General features: G+C 38.1%; 2 non-coding genes across 2 annotated transcripts; both read left to right on the top strand.

Annotated features, from left to right (window-relative positions):
• The first annotated feature begins 4328 nt into the window (after positions 1-4328).
• Positions 4329-4543, top strand: LOC132899086 (small nucleolar RNA U3). The gene has a single exon (XR_009656624.1). It is a non-coding gene; the product is annotated as a small nucleolar RNA U3 (small nucleolar RNA).
• A 5893-nt stretch (positions 4544-10436) lies between these two features.
• Positions 10437-10508, top strand: trnaw-cca (transfer RNA tryptophan (anticodon CCA)). The gene has a single exon. It is a non-coding gene; the product is annotated as a tRNA-Trp (tRNA).
• The last annotated feature ends 6744 nt before the right edge of the window (positions 10509-17252 follow it).

Below are 17252 nucleotides of genomic sequence, written 5' to 3'. Positions count from 1 at the left end.
TGTTTGCATCGTCTATGTTCATTTTTTTCACTGTTTTAACATGTTTGGCTGCGCGGGAGAGTTTTTTTCCGCCATTTTTTCCCTCCAACTTTTGCTTCTGTGGGAGTATTCATCCTGGATCCACCACCAAGTAGCGTCGGGACTTCCAGAAAATTGGTAAGCAGATAATATTTTCCTGTTCATATATTTTGTTCTATAAAATTAAAATAAAAAAAAAAGTTATGTTGAGTACGAAAACTCGAGTTCATGCATTTTACTTCATACCTCTTAATCCTGCATGTGTTCATTGATTCACTGAAGTTTATTCATGTTCTGTTTATAAAACCTTTATCTGTAAATAGTTCTCTGACTCTTGTGATCAAAAACATTTATCCGAAGCTAAATTCGGAGGCTTTTATGTAAATAGTTTTCTAATAAACAATACATATATAAGCTTCTGATCAACTCGTATACATTTCCGGTGAAAAAGACAACTGGGGTAAGACCAGCCTATTTCTGGGTTAAACCACACCCACTTCCGGGTTAAGCCCCATTCAGAGTATGGATAATTTAGTTGATTTGAGCAGATACAGATAATGGTGTACTCACTCATTCCTAGTAGCCACCTCTGCTGTCATTATTGCTATTTCAGATTGCTTGCTATGCATGTGTCACTTTTTGTTTATCTTTCACCAACCCAGTTACTTTATCTGCTCCTTTTATCTGTTTTATGCACTGCTCGGAAGATATGTATGCTCCTTGACCTGTTTTTACAGTCATTCATGTGGAGCAAATCATTTATGGAATGTATTGCTATGAAATATAATTTTTGTAACGTCTGACTCTGACTAAGGAGAGACGATCCTGACTGCGAAAAAATGGATGCTGTCGATCGAGGGGAGGGTCATAATTCCACCTGCTGCTCACCTGACTGACTTCACCACCGCCTTGGCCGCTCTCTTCGCCTGTTACTATGTTTTCAACCTAGAGTATCAGGTGGAAGCCAACACAACATTGGAGTTTGTTCAGAGGTATTAACTGTCTCAAATAGTTGATTGTAAAGATTGAAATGTAAAATCAAATTGAAAAGCTGTTCAAAATCACCCTCTTCCTTTAAAATGTTATTGGTCTTGAGTATGTAAATAGTGTAGGCTGAAGTCTCCTTACAACTTGAATGCTTTATTAGAGAACAGAAGACTCGTTGACATATAAATATTGTCCCACTCTCTAACTCCTATACTCATTTTCATAGGTTTTTGGTCAGGATTAATCCTGACTCCACTAAGTGCAGTGCCAAGGAGCAGATGAGCAGGAAGACTGGGAGAGTGGTGAAGCGGAAGACTTCCTGCATGAACCCCCATGTGATCTTCATCAGGGATTTCACTGAGTTCGATTGGCTAATTGACTAGATAGAGGTGAGGTTCTAATAATAGCTTTTGCATTGAAAGTTCAAGATGGTTTATTTAAAGATGTTATCTCAAATAGTTTTATTAACCCTTGTGGGACTATCTGCATTTATTCTGCTCACACAGAAGCCATGAGGATAAACTACATTATTCACAGATAAAGTGGGTTACAAGAACAAATATCGTTGACAGTGCTGCATTAAGTTTATGCTAGCCCACAGGGGTTAAATTGGGCCGGGGCTGTCCGGGGCTGAGCCCCGGCACATAAGCTCGGAGCGGATGGCATATGATCACGCACACATCAAAAGCAACAAACCCTTTTCACGATTTTCAGTTCTGAATAATTAAATATCGTTTTATTAATCAATAAACCCATGACTTTTATGAGATAGATCATAGTTTTCCTGATAACAAGACGACCTGTCAAAGCTATTTAGAACAGAACTTGCGATCAGAGATTCTGGTTTCTGGAACACTGCGTGGGTTGCCAATTCCGCTTTTTATAAGCGACTTTGGGGTTTCTTTTTTTTTGTGAGCTCGCTTTAAAAAAAAATCAGAAGTCGTGGTTTGCGGGTTTTTGGGCTTGTGTTTCAGCGTTGTGACTTGTTTATAATTTTCTCCGTACACCATCTCCCCTTTTACCTGCATACGATCCTATTGTTTAGCAAAACACATACTGTCTAAAAATAAAAACACAACATATTTAGATCAGTATTATGTTTTCCCCTCTTCAGTATTATTTGATATTTTGTTTTTAATAATAAAAAATATGATAATGATTATGTTCACTGTATTGTTAATATTATTAGTGTTTTATTATTTATTGTTAATATTTAATTTAATGTTAATTTATTATTATTTATTGTTAATATTATTAGTGTATTATTAGTGTAATTATTATTGTTATTATTATGTATTCAATTATTTATTTGGCATGTGGTGCTTTTTGTATTGTCTAGAACATACATAAGATGAGCATATTATAGCAGCAAAATAGAAGCACAATCATTTGAATGCAGCAAAACTTTTGCTGCATTCAAATGATTGTGCTTCTATTTTGCTGCTATAATATGCTCATCTTATGTATGTTCTAGACAATACAAAAAGCACCACATGCCAAATAAATAATTGAATACATAATAATAACAATAATAATAAATGCTTCCAATGTTATAGTGTATGTAGTCTGTATTTGGTTGCATTCACTGCATGAATATATTTGATTGACAATTTGACTGACAGTGTTTTGGCATATTTAACATTTATCCTCCAAAATAAATCAACTGTTTTGGTTTAAGATTGTGCAAGCCTTCAAATTTTCTCACTGAACATTTCTCCTTCACATTTTTCACCTGTAGGCATGTGACAAGATTTAACATGATATTGCTCAACCTACCTCTGTAAAGTCAGCTAACAACTTATTAAAATGCACCAGAATTCAGCAAATAACATGTATGATAATAAAAAACTTCTGGGGGAGGACCCCCAGACCCCCCACTAATCATTTCCTTCAAACCAATGTACAACAACCTGTACAATCTGTTGCATTGGCCAACCAATCTACATTCAAACTGCCATAATGTGTAGGGGGGCACTACAAGACACACATAGGCCTACAACACACAGATAAGGTGTATATCTCTGTGCAATATGATATGGTTATCAAATTAGAGGGTTATTTTCCAAAAAGTATACTGGGGCAGGGCGGCGGGGGCAGGGGTGGGTACGAGGCAGAGCCCCCCCACATAACCAATCCCAATTTAACCCCTGGATATGGTTATCAAATTAGAGGGTTATTTTCCAAAAAGTATATTGGGGCAGGGCGGCGGGGGCAGGGGCGGGTACGAGGCAGAGCCCCCCCACATAACCAATCCCAATTTAACCCCTGCTAGCCCACATTTTGATTGAAGAATATGTAATTGAGTGCTCCTGCATCCAGTGACACCTCTTATGAGGAACAAGTATCTTGACATGATACCGACATCACCATCTTAGACCCTCATCTCATACATGGTGCATTACAAAGTAATTGTAATAAATGTAACTATTAATGTGTTTTCTTCTCTAATTTCAGGGCTCCAATTGGGATTCTGGGTCCCAAGTTCAGTCCAAGGGTCTCCAAGTCCAAGTTTTTTGTCTAAAACGTTTGGCAACTTGTGCTTTATGTTCCTGTTCACCAAAGCAATAAATAATCCTGTTAACAATTTTCTTGTTTTCTGTAGTTGATTGAAATATTTTAGAATATGGGTCATTCTATTAATGGTTAATATTAAACCACAGTGATTCAGCATTTAAATTGTACAGTGAGAAACTGAATTTAGTGATTACCTGTTAATCACTGTTAATAGTACTGCATTGCCATATACAATACCATTAAAAAAAATGACAGTGCTTTGTTTGTACAGTAAATAAACCAGCACAGTAAATACAACTGAAATCACAGTATTTAATTGATATTTAGTATACAGTTAAACTAGTAATACTGTAAATACAACTGAAATCATGGTATTTTTTATTTTACAGTAAATACATCAATACTGTAAATGGAATTACAGTACTTCTACTGTAAAATATATTTACAGTAATTACCTGGTTAATTGCTGCCAGTAAGTTACTGTAAATTTTACGGTAAATTTTTTACAGTGTATTTTTAATATACAATGTTTATGGATGTTTTATAAGGTTGATTACAAGTATTATTGGTTTTTACACTTTTGAGAAAGTTGACTAGTCTTTTCTTTTCTACAAGGGAATGTGTTTCAGGTTATTGAACAAACCAATTTACTGTTTTTGTTCAATATTAATTTAGATCGATTTTATTTGGTAGGAGAGTCTCTGTGGACATCTGTTTATTTTTATGTTTGTGTGTTGAAGGTAAAATCTACCATCTTCAGGATGTGTGTGTGAGTTGAAGTGTGTGACTGGCTGAGGGTTTGAGGGGTTAAGACTATACTTTCAGGGATCATTTCTATAGTCACTCACTAGGAAATGTGATTTGAAAGTGTTATGTTTTGCTAATCACGATGATGAGTTATGATGTACTCTTCTGAGCATGAATCAGATTTCAGCTAGTGATTTGTTTCATGGGCTTTAATCATTGATGAAAGCTCTTTTATCTTTATGGAGATATGAGAGGAGGAGTACATGATCAGAGTGACTTCATTTTTATTAAGCTGTTTAAAAAAGAGTTATGAAAGTAAAGAGAGTTGTTGATGGAGTTTTACTGATTTTATTATGTCTTTAATTTTTATCTACCATTATTTTGCTGTAACTTTTCATTGTGTTCTTACTTTAAAAAGAATGCTTTCTATATACTTATATAAGATTTTTGTATAATATTAAATTAATTTTCTTAGGGGTGGATTGACAGGAAGAATATATGACTACAGCCATAAACAGACCAGAGAAGCTATTTTTATCAGTTATTTAGAAATTTTTAAACTTATATTGATTTCAAATTTAATTGTAGATATAATTATGAAAAAATTATAAAATTATTTAACGTTTTTTTGAAGAGTGATTAGTAGATTAATTGTTCACAATAGATCTACTAAGAAAAGCTTTATGCGTATTTTTTATTTTTTAATAATGTATAGTTTTAATTAGTATTTGTTGATGAAATTATGTTTGTATGCTTTTTGTCAAGTGTGAGAGGAAAACTATGAGAATGATCAGTGGGTTGTCAATATAAAGAAAATAAATATAACGGGCTTTAAATTAAAAAGCGATATGCTTGTACATGACAATGTTCTTACTGTATTACAGATATATTAAGATAAGTATACTATTTAACAGAACATGATCAGTGGGTTGTTAATATAAAAAAATAGATAAAAGGGTTTAAAGAGTTATTAGAGTTTTAAATTATGTGTACTTGTACAATATGAAAATGTTCTTACTGTATTTGAGATATTTGATTATATTATTTATGGGTGATTTAGAGTATTGTTGATTAGTATGAAATATAGTTTTAAATTGTGGAGTGTATCATATTTTTTTTATAAATGGTAAATGTATTTTGTGTGTTTTCTCTCAGTAATTGGTCCGTGACTCATCATTTCAGTCCTTTTTCGACATTTCTGAGAAACTTACAGTGTCATTTCTTTTCTATAAGGTATGTTGGCAGGCTCTACAGCATGATGGCACTGTGGTTAAACAAGCCTGCTTTTGTTCAAGATTAATTCAGGCTATTTTAGTGTTTTAGATAGTCTGTGGATAGCTGTTTATTTTCATGTGTGTTATGTGGAGAACCTAAAATCTCCCATCTTCAGGATCTGTGTGTTGGTTGGAGTCATTGTCTATCTGACATGATGAGGAGCTAAGACTATACTTTCAGGAATCGTTTCTATAAGTACTTTCTAGGGGTGGTTCTAGCCATTTTGGGGCCCTCTAAAGTCAGTCTTGAAACACACATACAGAATAATGGGCATCCCTACTTAGCACATACCATATCTCCTTGCTGTAAATTCAGAAAAAAAGATAGCAAACTGATACTAACAATGTGCCCCAAATAAGCGTCACAGTGAAACAGGTTTGAGATTACTCCAGCATTTACCAAATTTCTGATAGTGTTTATTGCTCAGATCAAACCAGAAAGAGAGAGAGAGCGACAAGGCAAGCAACAGAAGAAGAGACAGTAGAGAGAGATACCCAATTTTAAGAGTCAACCTCCATATTTTAATAAAACAAGGATATCTGAAATCCAATTATTATTTTTACTCCACAGATACATATTACCAGATATAAAATTATCTTATTCTTATCAGAAGTAGAACACAAATGGATCCATATTACCAGATACACATTACCAGAGATACAAAATGTTCTTACTGTTATCAGAACTACAACACAAATGGATATTACTCTATCGAAACCTCTACATTTCCATGGGATAAGACTGATGCCAAGATAAATGTACGAGAGAGAGAGAGAGAGAGAGTTTGTGTGTGTGTGAGAGAGAGTGAGTGAGTGAGAGAGCCATTTAGTGACAGGCAATACAGTGGTTGAGAGACAGATACAGAGGGATTGTGAGTTTGTAAAGGATGCAGCCAGTACATTATTGAAATGTCCTTAATCTTCAAAATCCCATTGTTCTGGCTTTGATCTGTTCGACCTGTTGCCCTCAGGGAGGCGCTACAGGTGCATCAGGACAAAGACAAATCGATTAAAAAACAGCTTCTTTCCAAAAGCCATAACCGCCCTGAACTTGGATATGCTCTGACATTATAGTCTATTTACTTTACTATTTACAAATTTATAATGTGCAGTACTTTATAAGGTGACTCTCTCTGTGCAATACCTCACTCCATAATGTGAAACGCAGCACACGCACCTCGGGATGTGCACCTTACACACAGCACACACACCTCAGGACTGTGCACCTTACACACAACACACGCACCTCAGGACTGTGCACCTTACACACAGCACACGCACCTCAGGACCGTGCACCTTACACACAGCACACACACCTCAGGACCGTGCACCTTACACACAGCACACTCACCTCAGGACTGTGCACCTTACACACAACACACGCACCTCAGGACTGTGCACCTTACACACAGCACACACACCTCAGGACCGTGCACCTTACACACAGCACACACACCTCAGGACCGTGCACCTTACACACAGCACACGCACCTCGGGAGTGTGCACCTTACACACAGCACACGCACCTCGGGACTGTGCACCTTACACACAGCACACGCACCTCGGGACCGTGCACCTTACACACAGCACACACACCTCGGGACCGTGCACCTTACACACAGCACACTCACCTCAGGACCGTGCACCTTATACACAACACACGCACCTCGGGACCGTGCACCTTACACACAACACACGCACCTCGGGACCGTGCACCTTACACACAGCACACGCACCTCGGGACTGTGCACCTTACACACAACACACGCACCTCGGGACTGTGCACCTTACACACAGCCGTAGGTCGTGTTAACCGACAATTGTCCGTCATTAACGGATTTTTTTTAGCTATGACGGAAAAATCTGAAGGCCGTCGGTCATTTTGACGGATGTTTACCATTACCAATAACAATAATAGCCTAATAATAACAATAATAAAACACACAAGTGAAATGATTGGCAAGTTGTGGCAGAGTTTTCTTACATACAGTATACATAGCCGTCACTTTCAATCTGAGCCGACGTTGCGGCAGTCTTGATGTTCAGTGCTACTCATGTATACACTGCAGCCACTGCGCAAGGCTGCTCCCCCCATCGCGCTCCTGACCGCGCTCTGACTTCTCTAACCACTAGCACAGTGAGATGGATTAATGTTTCCCTTCTCTGCAGAAGACACGTCATTTTTGCGATTAAAAAAAGAGATGCATTGGGTTGTTTGTGTCGTTTCCCTGCCTGTACGTCTTAATGCAATAGCGCTCATTTAGGCTAGTTGTCTTCTTGTTTTTAAAATGAAACAAATGTCGATTTATTGTATTCTTCCCCAGCAAGCTTAAGAAGCTTAGGAACATCACTGCTCGAATATCTGCTGGTCAAGAATAGATAGCAGTTTGGATGAGGAATAATTTCTGCAGACCAGAATACGGATGTACAGCAAGCAGAAGGTTAAATCGAGTTCAAGGATCTTGCCAGATGAGAGCAGTGCTGATGAGCACATAAAGAGGAGTAACTTCCAGGCACAGATATGGTACCAGTGTCTGCAGCCAAATATAGAGTACCCATCCATCGACAGTGGCAGCGGTTGGGAAAGAACAGACGAGGGTATCCGGCCAATTTGGTTTACATGTCCACAACTGCCACCAAGTCTCTCCAAGAAAAAGACCAAGAGAAAGGATCAACAGAAGGGTAAGCAGTGCTTCTCTAATTTGATCTAATTCTTTTCAAATTCAAGAACAAAGTGCATTTACATTGAATCCAATGTTCTGTCTTGCAGGCTCAGCTGAATATGATGCAGATCTTGAGACAGTAGATGAGAGTGGCCCAGCTCGACCAAAGAACAGGAAATCCTCCAGAAAACGACAAGTTTATGGTAGATAAATTTCTTTATCCAGGTCCAAGTCAGTTCTTTTCATTTTTCTTCTCTTACATTTTCACCTTGCTCAAAATGTTAACATCACTTTCAGGTTCAACTGATTGTACAGATGAGACCCTGGAAGAGAGTGAACCACTTCATGAGGAACAAAGCGAAGGAGAACATGCTTCAAGAACTGGTGACGAGTGCTTTGGTGACGATGAAACGTCTGAAACAGAGGATACAGATACGGAGAATATTTCTGATAGTGACATTTCTGAATTTTTAACATCTGAGAGTGATGACTTTACTGATCTTGACATTAGTGATTAAGGAGACAGTGCATATTCATAGTTAACAGATGGAATATCCCAAAAGAATGGTGTACTGAATACTCAAGGGCCTTTGGACTTTTAATAGGACAGCAATGTTAGGGCTATTTTGTGCATAAGGTGTCCTATGATTACAAGAGCACTGACTAGACATTACCCACTTTTTGTTTTTTGTATCAGTTGAATCAACAGGTCGTGAGTATGGTTGAATCAACAGACTGCGGCAATAGCCCCAATCAGGGGTGTATCAAGCTTTCCAAAAGTGGGGGTGTTCTGGAATGGGGAAGCCATATCATTAGAAATCGGTTTATGGCTATATACACGCCTGGCGTGTACACTGTGATGTACTGTCAATGACCGATATGGAACTTTTTCATACCCATGGTCCATGGATGCAAATGAAAGGGAGGACAGCAGAAAGCCTATAAATCCAGTTGACTCCAGCCAAGTTCTGCATTTCATGCAGAGATCTATCATGTTGGGTTTTGGTGTTGTTACTGCCAGGGCTATGTAATTATTCAGTAAGTGAAGGCAAAAAGTATTGAGTGATAATTCTAGGTAACAGGATACTGTTCTATAACAGAGATGTCAGTATTGCTGCCTACACTGGTATACACTGATATAAACAAAACCAAAAACTTCACATAGCCCAAGAAGTCATACACAGTGTATAGATCATACACCATCATGCATAACAGTTTGGACTGGGATCGCTTTGTGTGAGCAGGAGGCATGGCTAATCAGTTCATGTTGGAGAAGCGCAGCATCCTGGAAGGACCTCTTTAGTATAGCATTCAAATAAGACGGGGCAGTTCCTGCTTTTAATGTCTTTAATTATTCAAACTTGTGTACAAAACTTGTTTGCATCATGCATTACATCAGGTTTAATGCATAAAATTTGAAAATGATGCAATAGACTACACATACAACAAACACTTAATGGCCAAATAACATTACTGTACAACAATTATTGAACATTCATTCGATTTGAAATGCCTTTAAATCTCAATTGAAAAACTCTTCTAAAAAGTGATAAACAGTAATAATGCATGAAAAGTAGACTTGGTACAAACGCACACACTCGTAATAAAAAACTTGCCTCAACTGACTTTACAACTAGTAACCACTACTATTTAACATCACTGTCAACAAATCCTGACAACTTTACTTTACCCTGACACACTATTTGTGTTTGAAACAACCAAATGTGTTTTTTCTTTGCTCCTTATAAGAAACATATTGTTGAGCAATCATTTGTCTGTCCAACAGGTCGAGTTTGTTCTTCTGAACATGACACACAGCTACACTATTAAGACGTGTTTGTGTCATGCTACTTCGCAGCCATGTTTTCAGCCTTCTTAGAACAGATCATTCATACATTACTCACTTTTTAATATTATACAGACATTTAAGTGCACATGTCAAGCAAACCTATCCAAGTTGCTTTGGATAAAAGTGTCTGCTGCTACTAAGTATAATGTAATGGAACTTAACATTTTTGGATGACATAATCAAGAGCAGTAATATAATCAATGTAGGTTCATATAATCAATCAAGGTTTTGGAGGTTGTTGATATAGACATGCATCATTAAAATGGTGTACCCCTACTTCAAAACCAAAAAGTTAGCCACTCAGAGGAGATTGAGGAGGACTCAATATGGTTCTACAAAATAGCTTAATTATCCCAACATGTTCTACTTTTCCATGTACTCAGGGACCTCGTGGCGCAATGGTAGCGCGTCTGACTCCAAATCAGAAGGCTGCGTGTTCAAATCATGTCGTGGTCAAGCTTTTTCAGACCTTCCGGCAAGATGGCATGCTGAGTAGTCATGCATTTGGTATGCTCTGCAAGCCTAGTCCCAAATTGCAACAAAATTAAAATATTCTCCCAACGTTTACCTCTTTTTTAGTCAGCCGAAGCCAGAAAAATGATGTTCGAGGAAGTTAAAGCCTCGGGAAGTGAAATAAAGTCGACGCTGGAAATAGGGGCCGAGCTGAGCCTAGCATCAGCTAACGAAGCTAACGTTAACGTTCGCCAAGAAGAAACAGAGGATATGGAGGCAACTTGCTCTGTGGTAAGAAGAAGACAACACAGCCCTCCATCCAATGTCACTGTCTCTGCTAAGAAACAGAAGGGAATGCCGAAACTACAGCCGGAATTCGTGTCTAATGTGGACGTCCTAGCTGCTATCCAGAACTTAACGGCATTAGTAGAGGACTTCGGTGCACAGCTAAAACAGAACAACATCATGATAGCTAACGTCGCAAAGGCAGCGGAGTTTAACGCTGCGAACATCAAAGAGGGACAAGAAAAGACTAAAGTGCTTGAAAATGCGGTGCAGGAGCTTCAGAAGGAGAATTTGGAGCTGAAAGAAAAAACTGAGGAATTGGAGCGATATCAAAGAAGATGGAACCTCCATCTAAATGGGCTCCCCGAAACTGAGGGCGAGAATACCCGACAGGAGGTAGCAGAGCTAATAACAAGGATGATACTAGAATGGTCACACAAAATGGACATAATTCTGGACACTGTTCACAGACTGGGGAAACCGAAACCAGGAAAGACTCGTCAGATCATCTTACAATTCACCTCAAGAACCCACCGCGACGCACTTTGGAAACAAGCGAAGGACGACAGGGTGTGCGCCGAGAGGAAGGTACGCTTCAAAGAGGACCTCACCACAGCGGAACGAGATGCTCGCAATGCGCTCTGGCCAAAGATTGAAAGAGCGAGACAGCAGGGAATGAAGGCATTCTTCAGAGGACCCTTCGGATTCATCAACGGACAACGCATTCAGGAATAGGAAAGGTGATCGGGTATACCAGCTGACTACGATAAAATGTAAAGGGAGGAAAATGTTTATTAGGGGCGTTGCTGAAGTTAAAAACTTAACGTTACTTTTGACGGCAGGTGCTTAATTTAAAGCCACTAGAGTAGCCTGTTTGGCTCTTTTCTTTTATTTTTTTGTCCATCGTTCTTTTATTTATGTCCTTGTTTACCACAGAAGTTTCAGTTACATCTCTAAATGTAAGGGGTTTTAAAGACAACACGGAAAGGAAAGCTTTGTTTTTGTTTTGCAAAGGGCAGAAAAATGCTTTCACGTTTATGCAGGAGACACATTCTATGAGGGAGGATGAAATGTTTTGGACACAACAATGGGGAGAAAAGGTTTTTTTCAGTCATGGCACAGAACGGTCAGGAGGAGTGGCAATTTTGCTAAATAACTGTTCTGGGAAACACTTGTATGTGAAGGCAGACGAACATGGACATTGGTTGATTGCAGTGATGGACTTAGTAAGTAAGTAAGTAAGTAAGTAAGCTTAATTTGTATAGCACATTTAAACACAGCATGCACTGACCAAAGTGCTGTACAGAGTCAGTATTAAAAGACAAATGATCAAAAATAAAAAGAAATAAATAAAATAAAACTATAATGATAACAACAGTAACAATAAGCTGATGGTTAGGGAAAGGCCAAGGAATAGAGATGGGTTTTTAACCTAGATTTAAAGGCAGAGATGGAGGGAGCAGATCTAATGTCCGGTGGGAGCTGATTCCAGAGACGTGGAGCAGCAACAGAAAAAGCTCTGTCACTTCTCTGCTTCAGCCGCGAGCGAGGTACATGAAGAAGCCCTGTGTTAGAGGATCTTAGAGACCTTTGGACTGAGTGGGGCTGTAAAAGGTCATTGATGTAGGCTGGGGCCAGCCCACTGAGTGCTTTAAAAACAAATAATAAGACTTTAAATTGTATTCTGAAAAAGACTGGGAGCCAGTGCAAGGAGGCCAGAATGGGAGTGATGTGCTCACGTCTCCTGGTGCCAGTTAACAGACGTGCAGCTGCGTTTTGGACCAGCTGTAAACGTCTAAGTGAGGTTTGAGGGAGGCCAAGATAAAGGGAATTGCAGTAATCCAGTCGTGATGTGATAAAAGCATGGATGACTATTTCAAGATCGTTATGAGATAGGAAGGATTTGAGGCGGGAAATCACTCTGAGTTGGTAAAAACTATTTTTGAGTCACTTAAATGACTCAAGGCTCATTTTGCTGAATGTGTATGGGTACAACAACAGACAGAAGAATTTGGACTTGTTAAAAGACATGACAAATGAAATAGAGAGATGCAAACTATCTTACCAATGTGAAAATGTATTAATAGGAGGGGATCTTAATTTGGTAAATGATGAATGGTTGGATAGGTCTCCCCCAAGAGGCCATACTTATTCACCGAATAAGACATTTCAAGAATTCTGCCATTCAAATGCGCTACAAGACGCCTGGAGGCACTACAATGGCAACAAAGTACAATTTTCTTGGTTTCAACCAAATGGGAGTCATCTGTCTAGGTTGGATTACTGGTTGCTATCAGACCCTCTTTTAGGACTGGTGTCTGATGTAAGAATGTCAGCAGCTCCGTTAACAGATCATTCAGTTATCTCTCTGGTACTAAAACCCCCTGAACCACAATTTCATTCTAAGGGTTATTGGAAATTCAACTCAGAGTTACTTTCACATGATTGTTACTGTACGGGTGTCAAGCAACTTATAAAAGAGGTTATGGATATGGAGGATTTTTCCTCATACATACTGAAATGGGAATTCTGTAAGTATAAAATAAGACAATATTCAATCGCTTACAGTAAAAATCTTAAAAAGTCTCAAAGACAAGAGGAACTGCAGCTCATTAAGGAGCTGAATGCCACATGCAACAAGCCCACACTTACAGATAATGACAAACAAACTCTATTGACTCTGCAGACAAAGTTGGATGATATGTATGCAAGAAAAGCCAAGGGTGCTTGTGTTAGATCTTGGGCTAGGTGGATAGAAGAGGGGGAAAAAAACTCAGCATATTTTTGTCGCCTTGAAAAAAACAGACAGCAAAGGAATGAAATACAATCTTTACTGATTGATAATAACCTATGCAAGGATCAAAGGGTTATTTCTAAAGAGATTCTAACCTTCTATAGCCAACTGTATACTTCCAAGTTCTCAGAGAACGAGACACTCACTTTCTTTGAAGGTATTAAACACCACATTCCACAAATTACAGAAGTATTCAGGGACACTTGTGATGGAGAGTTACAGATTCAAGAAATGGATGCAGTTATCAGTAAAATTAAAATTAACAAATCCCCGGGGGTTGATGGCTTAACTGCCAATTTCTACAAACATTTTTGGCCAGACGTGCACCATTTTCTTTTCCATACATTCCTTGAAATATTAAACAGCCACACACTTTCCCCATCCATGAAACAAGGTATTATAATACTAATTCCCAAACCAGGGAAAAATTCACTGGTTTTAGATAATAGAAGACCTATTACACACTCCAAGATTTTAACTTATGTTTTTGCAAACCGTCTTAAAACAGGTATTGAACAATGTGTTAGTGAGTCTCAGTCAGGCTTTATGAAGAATAGATCTATTCATAATAACATCAGGTTAATTCCGGACATTATAGATTACAGTGATATGATAGAAAATGAAGGTTTTATACTGTTTCTAGATTTTTTCAAAGCATTTGATACTTTAGAACATAACTTCCTCTTTCAGTCTCTTGAATACTTTGGTTTTGGGAATGGATTCTGTAATTTTGTCAAGACATGTTACAAGGACATAAATAGTGTGGTTGCTCTACCCAGCGGAACAACCACACGTTTTCCAATTCAAGTAGGGGTAAGACAAGGCTGTCTTATTAGCCCATACCTATTTATCTTGGCAGTAGAAATGTTGGCTATTCATATTAAAAATTACACAGAACTAACAGCACTCCGTGTGCTTGATACAGATATAAGTCATAAGTCAATTAGCGGATGACACAACAATTTTTCTGAAGGATAAACATCAAATCCCAGTGGCGATTAAAGGGATTGAAATGTTCTCCTAAGCCTCAGGTTTATGCCTTAAAGGAACAGTCCACCGTACTTCCATAATGAAATATGCTCTTATCTGAATTGAGACGAGCTGCTCCGTACCTCTCCGAGCTTTGCGCGACCTCCCAGTCAGTCAGATGCAGTCAGACGCGCTGTCACTCCTGTTAGCAATGTAGCTAGGCTCAGTATGGCCAATGGTATTTTTTGGGGCTGTAGTTAGATGCGACCAAACTCTTCCGCGTTTTTCCTGTTTACATAGGTTTATATGACCAGTGACATGAAACAAGTTCAGTTACACAAATTGAAACGTAGCGATTTTCTATGCTATGGAAAGTCCGCACTATAATGACAGGCGTACTAACACTTTTTGCGCGCTTCGGCAGCGCATTGATATGGAGCTCAGATATCAATGCACTGCCGAAGCGCATAGAAGGTGTTAGTACGCCTGTCATTATAGTGCGGACTTTCCATAGCATAGAAAATCGCTACGTTTCAATTTGTGTAACTGAACTTGTTTCATGTCACTGGTCATATAAACCTATGTAAACAGGAAAAACGCGGAAGAGTTTGGTCGCATCTAACTACAGCCCCAAAAAATACCATTGGCCATACTGAGCCTAGCTACATTGCTAACAGGAGTGACAGCACATCTGACTGCGTCTGACTGACTGAGAGGTCGCGCAAAGCTCGGAGAGGTACGGAGCAGCTCGTCTCAATTCAGATAAGAGCATATTTCATTATGGAAGTACGGTGGACTGTTCCTTTAATATCACCAAATGTGAGCTCATGCCTATCAAACAATGTGAAGAGTTGGTCATTAATAGTATACCAGTTAAAAGGGAAATAAAATACTTGACAAACAGAGAAGAATCAAGCTTAATATAACAGACACCATTCAGAAAGGGAAAACAAGGCTGGATATATGGCAGCAAAGAGACTTGTCTGTTTTTGGCAGGGTGTACCTAACAAAAATGGAATTTTTATCTAGGTGCATCTATCCCTCACACTCCTTAGCCATCCCAAAAGATGAAATTAAAGCTGTTAATCAAGCTAATTTCAGCTTTATATGGAGGAATAAAACTCACTATTTACAGAAAGCATACATTGTCAAGGACTTTAAAGGGGGGGGGGGGGTTAAAAGTTATTGACTTTAACTGTTTAAATGGCATGATTAAACTTAACTGGATTAAGGAGTACTTGAAGAAGAGTGAAGCCTTTTGGTACTGTATACCCAGACTGATCTTTAGTAGAGTTGGTGGCTTGCCTTATCTCCTGTCATGTGACTTTGCCATTTCAAAATTACCAATCAAATTGTCAGACTTTCACCAGCAAGTTCTAATGTACTGGAAACTTATCTACAAGCACAATTTCACACCCCATTCTTCCTCTATTTTGAACAATAGATATGTTACATTGAGTTGTAAATCCTTGTATATAAAAGAATGGAAAGAGAAGAATATTTGTTCCATATTGGATATTTTGGATGATGAAGGGAACATTTTTTCTTATAATACATTTTGTGTTAAGTATGGTTTTACCCCCCCCCCCCCCCCCGAAACGACAATTTCATAATGTCATTAAAGCTATCCCTGAAGGTTTGATTAAAACTATCCAAAACTATTTGAAATATGACAGTTTACAACCCAAGTTGCCTGATTTAATTGTGAAAGGTGTGCATCTACTAGATATTAAAAGTACAAACAAGTTTATAAGAGAATGCTTACGAGAAGAGTTTCACCCGGTGAGACCAATAAGAAATACAACTTCTTTTACTGAAAGCCAGTTAGTCTCACTCAGAACTAAATATTTGAAGTTCCCAATTCCACCAAAAGCAAAAGAGGTGCATTTTAAAACCATTAATAACATATATCCATCAAAAGAATTGCTACACCACAGATTTAATATTGATTTAGAGCTATGTGTGTTCTGTAAGAAAGAAATAGATGCAACTGTACACATTTTCAGTGATTGTTTGGGAACACAAGGTTTTTGGGTTGCTGTGAAGAACTGGTTGGCAATATCTGGACCTAGACTTACAGCTGAAGAAATTCTTTTTGGCACCACAAGGGGAAACTCAGAAGAGAATTACATGGTGAATGTTGTTATAATTTTAGGTAAATTCTTTATTCATAAAACCAGATATCTAAAAACGTTCCCTCACTTTATAGTATTTAAAACAGAATTTAATACATACTGGAATTCACTTAATAAAATGACAAGTAAGAAAGCAACTGTCCTTAAAAAATATTATCTGCAATTTTATCTAACAGCCCTTGTACATGTAGAAATGAAATTACTGTCCTATTTTTATTGTCTGTGGTAGTTGTGTTAGTACAAAGAGACTTGGCTATGTAGATGGCAGTGTTTTTTTTTCTTTCTTTGTTCTTTTCTTTCTCTTTTTCTTTCTTTCTTTGTTTTGTGTTTGTCTTGTTTGTTTTATGTTTTTTGACTACATGTGAGATGTAATGTTAAGTTCTTTAAAATACTCTTATATGAGCATGTAACATGTACTGGGTTATAATCTTAAGTGTACACATGCTTTGTATTGAGATTGAATTTCAATTAAAAAAAAACTTCTCCACGTACTCGATTGGAATACTAAATACTGGCCTATAGTGGTGACACAAACAAGACAGTTTTGGTGACTGCGCGAGTCCG

Source organism: Neoarius graeffei, chromosome 1 (assembly GCF_027579695.1).
Source record: "Neoarius graeffei isolate fNeoGra1 chromosome 1, fNeoGra1.pri, whole genome shotgun sequence".
Taxonomy (NCBI): domain Eukaryota; kingdom Metazoa; phylum Chordata; class Actinopteri; order Siluriformes; family Ariidae; genus Neoarius; species Neoarius graeffei.
This window is presented reverse-complemented; position numbering and strand designations above follow the sequence as displayed.